We start from the raw sequence: 7,693 nt of genomic DNA on the forward strand, positions 1-7,693 counted from the left end.
GAGTAAATGTTGTGTATATAAAGATTTTGTGTAGTGGATGTTTTCAGAGCTAAAACTGAGTGTGTTAAGTGTGAGAAGGTTTTCTTTCTTGCAGGATGTGGAACTGCAGGATTACAGATGAAGGTTGTGCTGCTCTGACTTCTGCTCTGAGGTCAAACTCCTCATCACACCTGAGAGAACTGGATCTGAACGGTAATAATCCAGGAGAATCAGGAGAGAAGCTGCTCTCTGATCTACTGAAGTATCCACACTGTAACCTGGAGACACTACAGTGAGTTACTGACTTACTGTCTCTTTACTCTACTGTATCATGCTGAATAGTGTTGTGTGTGTGTGTGTGTGTTTACACTGATATTCTTCTCTGTCTTACAGCATTAACTATAATAAACTCACCAGGAAGGCATATGACGGGAGTCTCACCTCAAACCTCTTCTCCAGGATAAAACAGTCTCGGTGAAGAGTTAGAACCCGTCCCACATTTCCAGCAGTTTGGGAGCTGAATCATTAAACTTAAAGGAGCAGAGCAGAAACAAAGTCAAGAACAGGCAGAAGGTCGTACACAGGAGAAATCAACACACGTAACCAAATATCTGCTGCACAAAGCAACGGCACCGATCTGCCCCGGGGATGGAGACTGACGAGGCTTAACCCTCTTACCCCTTAGTTCCCACAGTATCATATCCCATAACCCTATATTCCCCAGAGAAACAGCCAAAATCAACATTTTAATTTGAACATTTTTAGGCCTTGAAACAACTTATAATAATGTATTTGTGTAATATTACTTTGAAAATGAAGCAGTTCAGTGTTTTTACTAAACTTAGAGCACAATTCTTAACTAGAGAAATTACGAAAAATGCTCGCTAAAATCCTTCTACTCATTTAGAAGTACCACACAAGCATCAGCGTGGTCAATATATTTATAAATAATAAAACTGTGTATGCCCCCCCCCACTGTTTTAGATGTACCTGTGTTCACTGTAGGTGTAACTTTAGCTGGAACACGATTAGCTTTTCGCTTTGGCACTGTTAGTTCACTTCTACTAGCACACCAATATTCACGCTTGGGTCTTCATCGTAATGCCGGCGTAATAACGTTATCACGTTGTGACGTCGTCAACCTTCTGGGTCAAAAAATAATAATTAAATAAGAAGGAATCATAGCAGAGTAATGCCGGTACACCGGCCTTATGGGGATAACGTTTACACTGTAAATCCTCTATATCGGCCTTACGGGGATTTGGCATAGACGATCAAGCCGGTACATCGTCCTTATGGGAATAGATCACAGACGGGCAAGCCGGTTTTTCAGCCATACGGGGTAAGAGGGTTAAGTACACGTCCGGAACCTACAGCCAACTCATCCCAAAGCACAAGGCGGGAGCAGGCGAGTACGAGATGTGATCGTCGAATGGCAAGCCGGAACATGACGCGTCGCAGTGGACTGGGCTTAAAAGAAGAGGAGACAAGACACCCATCCCTCCCCCGACATAGACACACGAATGGAACATAGTACAAACAGAAATACAACTGAGGACGTAACAATGGCCAAGTATCAAATAGAATGTAAACTTGCATTGATGAAGTTAATGTTGTTAGTAATTGTTTATAAATTACCATGGTAACACAGAGCTCCAAGGTATAAAAATATGGAGTTTGTCATCAATCAAACAGTAACCAGTTTTAATACCTAAAAAAGTTTACGTAGCAAAATTTAGCAAAGCGCTTTACAGTAAATTAAAATGTAAATTAAACTAATGAAATGTTGTGCAGCACATGCTTATGTTAATGTTTGTTACATTATATAATCATATAAATAAATAAATACTCCCGAAGTCACCAGAATTGAAAGCTTTTTGCTGTTAAACATTTAGAGATTGAGGTTGTGGTGACTCAGTAGTTCACTCAGTATATCTGGGTAAGACACAGTGAACGACTCACTGCTGGCATTCATGAAGAAGTCATAAACTCCACTGGAATAATAAATAGGATCTAATAAAACCATGAGTGGAAATCATTGGTGTAAGTTTATTAGGATAGACTTCCTCCAACCTGGAACTATATCCTCCAGTCCACACGGTGGCGGTAACGCGCCTAACAGCTGCGTCTCCGACCAGTAGAAATCACAGAAGAAGAAAAAGCTGCAGCGGGTATCTCCTGAGCAGATGAGTTATTACACCGAACTAATCATCTCCAGATTAAATTATTTCTGACAGTTTTACAGTTAGATTTGATCCCGTTTAAACGTAAAAGCTGGTTATTTTGTCTGTGTTTGAGGAATTAAAACCGTTCCGTTTTTAAACCCGAGGTAAGTTAAACGGAAGCTGTGTGGCCGAATCCCAAATTGATGTCATTTCCGGTTTAAGTGCACTACATTAGGGATGAAATAATGACAGTCTACACCCTATGTAGTGCACTATTTAACTCATGAGGAGAGATTTGTTATTCTGTTTTAGCGGCACCATTTAAGTATAACCTTACTTTATCCTAAAATCCGTTGTTTTCTCCCTGCTTATAGCAACTAAAATAAACAACAGTGAGTGTAAAAGTGGCTAAGTCATTTAGCAGCTAAAATAACTTTATATTTCTGTAATGTTTTTAATGTATAAACTGCTCAACTGAGGTAAAGTTGGGTTTATATTGGACATTTACTGCAAATTCGAGCTTCTCTCTCCTATTTCTCAAGAAATAGACAGAAAGTAAACTGAAGAAAGTCAGTGTCGGTGACTCTGAGGCTAAAGCTAGCGGTGTCGCATTACGTGCGTGTGATGATTTGCTGACATTGCTCCTCTTCTGACTACCTGCTCAAGTGACGAGAGGCTATGTCACGTTGTCATAAAGTGGTGTCGGTGCGGTTGTATCGGGGTAGTTTTACAAGTACGAGTACATGAACACAGTATCGGGCCGACACCTGAGTACTGGTATCGGCATCGGTGCATCTCTAACACACACACACAGTTAAATTGGAGCAGTGAACCATAAGATCTTTGATGACGTCATGTACAGGTCAGAGGTGTAGAACTCACTTTCTTTCTTTCTCCCTTGATAATCGTTGTTTTAATATAATAATGTATACATTACATGTATCTCTGTAATCTTCTTCCCTATTTGTGGATATTCTCAAGTGAAACTGTCGAGGCCTCCTACGGAACATATTAAGCTACACAGGAGCAGTGATGAGAATAAACATGACTTTTGGTGCTCATGATTAAATATGGCAGTTTTATTATGAACCCACTACATTAGAGAAGGAAATACTGGATGTGAAGTGCAGTAGTGCTAGTGTGTGTGAATAGACGATCAGTTTAGATACTGACCCAGAACACTACTAACATACAGTGCTTTCTTGGGGTGGTGCTGAAGTTGGAGTTGAACCGGTAAGAAAGATATTAGAGAGAGGCTTCTTTACACTCCTGAGGATGTTCAATTAGAACCTGCACCAAACTCCCCTGATTCAAGTCATCAGCTAATTAAGCGGCCTGCACGAGCTGAGGTGGGTGCTTTAGAGCAGATAAACACCAAATGTGTTAGATAAGAGTTCAGAGCCTGTGTTCTAGACACATGATTTAGAGTACAGACTTGGGTCCTGCTAGAAAACAACTCAGAACATTTGCTTAGCCTAATACTTTTTTTTTTTTTTTTAATCTGCACATAATTATTATTGTAGCAGCTGCTTTTGCAATAAAAAGCCTTAAAGTCGAGGGTCCCTGTAAGTATCTATGGAGAGAGAGGAGCAGTGCACCATTGACATCATGTACAGAGTTAGCATGAAGGTGTGACTGAGAGTTTTTAGAAATCATTTCCTAATCTTATGCTAATATGAATACTATAATAATAATAATAATAATAATAATAATAATAATAATAATAATAATAATAATAAGAGGAAGAAGAAGAAGAAAGGGTGATGAATAAAATAAATATAAAGTGTGTTTTAGGCAGCGCTGCGTGGTGTTCTGGACGGATCTTGACTGCCATCGTGTGGTCATGTTTAGGAAGTGCACCTTCACCCGATCATTGTTGTTTAAAGCCGCAGATTATAAATCTATATTCCTGCTGAGTGTGTGTTTATGACCTGGATGTTGAGTTGCTTTTAAACCTTCTACATAAGCACCATTTCCAGCCTCTTTGAGTCCCAGGTGACGATCTCCTTTTATTTTCAGATTCTTACTGAGGTGCTGTTTTCCACATGCAGTGCTTGGCTGTGTTGGAGGTCACCAAGAAAGACTTCCTGGCTGTCATGTGGAAGCTAAGTGGGCTGGGGTATGTTGTCCTTCATCAGCTGCCATTGATTTAACTTCTGTTAGACAGCCTCATGATTTACCAAACATGTTTTTCTTTTTAGGTCAAAAGGGTTTCTGGCCATGGTGCTTGTGCTGCAGTGATCTTGTTCTCCATCACACTCCAACACAAGTAGCCATCTTCACCCTCTCCCAAGAGGTGATGGTACGACTCTATTATTATAAATAAAGTGTAACTGTGTCTTGTAGTCCACCCACCAACCTTTTTCTTTTCAGTGGTTTGACTTGTGCTACACAGAGGTGAGTCCAGTTATGCTGCAAGAAGTGTAAGTATGATGGGGTTGACGAGTGGGAGGAGAGGTTCTTCTTCTTGACGAAAGCATGAACTAGTATTTCTGCATCATGTAGTGACAATATGTTTCTTATATATGTTTATGATATTATCATCTTGTCATTTATCAAAGAAGAGCTACAAAACCTGAAATTTGTTCATTTTTAGACAGAAAAATTCTGCAGTGTAGCTCTTCTAGTGGGCTTTCCCACTGGAAGTTTAGTCCAACACAGAGCAGTTTGCATGAAAAGTTGGTAATGTGACCGTCGTAATGTGGACTGGGAAGTGCACTGCGGTACCGAGCCCGAGACTACCTGTAGAAGGTGGTCCGAGTTCGGTTACACTGGAACTGTGAATGCGAATTGTCCCATGAATGTGAACGTAACTTATATCCGGGTCCGCACTTGTTCAGGAAGTAGAGTAACCTGTGCTGAAGGCCTGTTGTGGTGATGACGTGTCATGACATGTTTTGGCCCAAATCTGCAGTAACTTTGAAAAAGTGGAAGCTCGTCTGAATATTGTGGAGTTTCTTGATTTTGCGTTAATTTCTGTGATCACAAAATGGTGAAATTCTGGACTGACACATGGAAGCTATGGAATGATAACAGAAGAATGTGACTTTGGGTTGTACCGTGTATTTTATTTATTTATTTATTTTTTTTCATGTAGCTTAATTATTTAGTATAAATGAAGGCGTGTATGTGTCCTGTTCTTCATCTCTGCAGTCGTGTGTTCCCTGATAGTCAATGATTGCTGGAGCTCTGGAAATAGCAGGTGAGATTGCAGGCCGGAGTCCCGTCGCTGTCCAAGGACCAAAATCAACCTCCTCTACTCCTGAGACCACAGTGTGACTGAGAGCCTAGACTACATGGTAAGAATCTGCTTAAGACATGAATAGCATTTTTAGCCTCAAGGTAGACCCATGCACACACAGTATGGCCGCAAACACAAAGTAGAGCGGTCGAAATCTGAGATTTCTCCTCTGAGTCTCCAGGCTACTTGGAACATGAACATGTTGCAGACACAGGATCTTATGAAGTCAGCGCAGACAGCCCCGGAAAAGAAGAGTCCGAAAGACGTGCCCTTCTCCAAGCTTTAAAGGAGAAGATCCAGGGCTGTTGAAGCTGCGGTGGAACTGAGACTTCATCATCCACATATCTTTAGTTCTTCTTGCTAAGTCTCAGTTTCTTTTTAGTCTTTTTATTTTTAGACTGGTCAAAAGACCGATTAGTGGAAGTGAAATGATAGATGAACTTGCTTGATTATTTGCAGGTGCTTTGTATAGTAAGACAGGGTAACTAATACTCAAAAGCTTGTTTTGTGTGTTAACATGTACAGTAGATGTACATATTTTTTTCTGGTGCTGTGTGACTGCAGAATGTAGTGCAGTTAACACAGTAAATTTCCTTGGATGCTCACTTTTAACTCGAGGAGGTCACAGGTTGCCCAGACATCTTTTTTTAAATCTGTCAATCCGTCACCTGCACGTCATTCTGGGGGACGAAGAGGAGGAAGCTGGACAGATAAATTTATTTATTTATTTATCATTGCTGTGTTTCCTCAGTCGAGTGCAGAAAGAAGAAAAACAACACAACTGGTTTAAAATAAAAATAGAAAACAATCTAATGTAAGGTTCTGATCCGGTTTGCTTTCAGCAGGAAGGCTGTCCTCTTTCCTGTTGCTCTTTCCCTTCTATTAGTCCATTTGTCCAGTCTGAATCGGTTTGATTGTTTGATTCGTTTTCAGATGATTCGGAGTCAAATAATTTTCTAGTGAGAGTCGCACAATTCCAAACGAACTAGACTGAGATGAGTATTTGATTCTCACTAGAAAGTGATTCGACTCTGAATCAACTCGAAATGAATCAGTCAAACTGATTCAGACTCTATAAAAGGACTATGAGATGTGATTAAGATATATATTCCAATGTTTTGCTTTACAATTCCACTGTGTGTGTGTGTGTGTGTGTGCACACGCATATGTGTTTTTCAGGAGAACGAGAAACTCTGACACAAGAGTACATCCTGACCATTGGTACTGTGTACACATCAACATACACACACGTCTCCATGCTGGACAGCTCAGGAGCTTTCACACACAGTGCTAGGAATATCCCGGAACAGAGAAACGCACCTCCTACGTGAGCGAGTTTAGCGTCAACCGGTGAAATTTGCTGTAGCGTGAACACTTCGCCTCTGTGAGCTTCACTCTCCGTCAGGTTCACTGTAATTAGACATAAAATGTACATAATGTTAATTTTTCATACATTTAGGATTTAATTTTTTTTTTTTTACCCTTCGAGGAACAGAAATGATCTTTTGAGGCAGCTTCATCATTACCTGCTCCGTTTGATTCAAAAACATAACGACCGGTTTCAAAAAGTCAGGATGTCTTCAGTTCATGTGATTTTACTGTTGAATTTAAACAGGAAATGTGAATTTTTTTTCCCCTTTATGTTTCCTCTACTGTCTTTTTGCTGTGATCTTGAACACAGTTGTAATTTTTTTTAAATAAATAAATGATCATTCTATTCTTTCTCACTTTCCTTGTCCTAATTGTCCTGTATCTGTTAAATCCGTTTCATCTCTGGTCTTTCTGTCTGTATGAACACTTGTAGAAATGACTTGTAGTCCATATTTTTGAATATTTTTATTCATGATTTTGAATTTAAATAAAGATATTCTTTAATTCTGTATTTTGTCATTTAACTATCATTAGAAATCAGAAGATCAGATTAAAGCCACGGCTTCTTTACCTGCCGAAGCTGTAAAACTTTCAATAAACCAGTCAATAGATCAACTGCATAAATGTAGATTTTTAATTTACTGATTAGATGTATTGATGGTGTTGATAGATTATTTGAATATATTATTGATCTTGGACAATCATTCAGATACATTTTTTTTTAAAAAACAACTTGATAAATAGTTGATAAAATAAATGTAGTGTAATGTTCTGAGTCAAATATGAAAACTACAAATAAATAAAATATATTTATATCGGTGTATAATTAAAAACCTCTCCCAATACAAGAAATTCATATCCTAAATGTTGCAAGTGATTAATCTGATCATTTTATTCAGCTGTTTAATTATTACTTTGTAAATAATAAACAAATGAA

The 7,693-nt window shown here is 39.0% G+C and overlaps 2 long non-coding RNA genes across 4 annotated transcripts; both read left to right on the plus strand.

Annotated features, from left to right (window-relative positions):
• The first annotated feature begins 2,043 nt into the window (after window positions 1-2,043).
• On the plus strand, window positions 2,044-5,378 carry LOC128632677 (uncharacterized). Of its 3 annotated transcripts, none has more exons than XR_008396200.1 (4): window positions 2,044-2,308; window positions 4,164-4,263; window positions 4,346-4,446; window positions 4,518-5,375. It is a non-coding gene; the product is annotated as an uncharacterized LOC128632677 (long non-coding RNA). The 3 variants fall into 3 exon arrangements; XR_008396201.1 differs by lacking the exon at window positions 2,044-2,308 and adding an exon at window positions 3,139-3,493 and having other exon boundaries at window positions 4,518-5,376; XR_008396199.1 differs by lacking the exon at window positions 2,044-2,308 and having other exon boundaries at window positions 3,875-4,263; window positions 4,518-5,378.
• Window positions 5,379-5,383: 5 nt separating this feature from the next.
• LOC128632678 (uncharacterized) lies at window positions 5,384-7,265 on the plus strand. Its single transcript, XR_008396202.1, has 2 exons — window positions 5,384-5,443; window positions 5,567-7,265. It is a non-coding gene; the product is annotated as an uncharacterized LOC128632678 (long non-coding RNA).
• The last annotated feature ends 428 nt before the right edge of the window (window positions 7,266-7,693 follow it).

This window comes from Ictalurus punctatus, unplaced genomic scaffold (assembly GCF_001660625.3).
Source record: "Ictalurus punctatus breed USDA103 unplaced genomic scaffold, Coco_2.0 tig00163725, whole genome shotgun sequence".
In the NCBI taxonomy this organism is placed as follows: domain Eukaryota; kingdom Metazoa; phylum Chordata; class Actinopteri; order Siluriformes; family Ictaluridae; genus Ictalurus; species Ictalurus punctatus.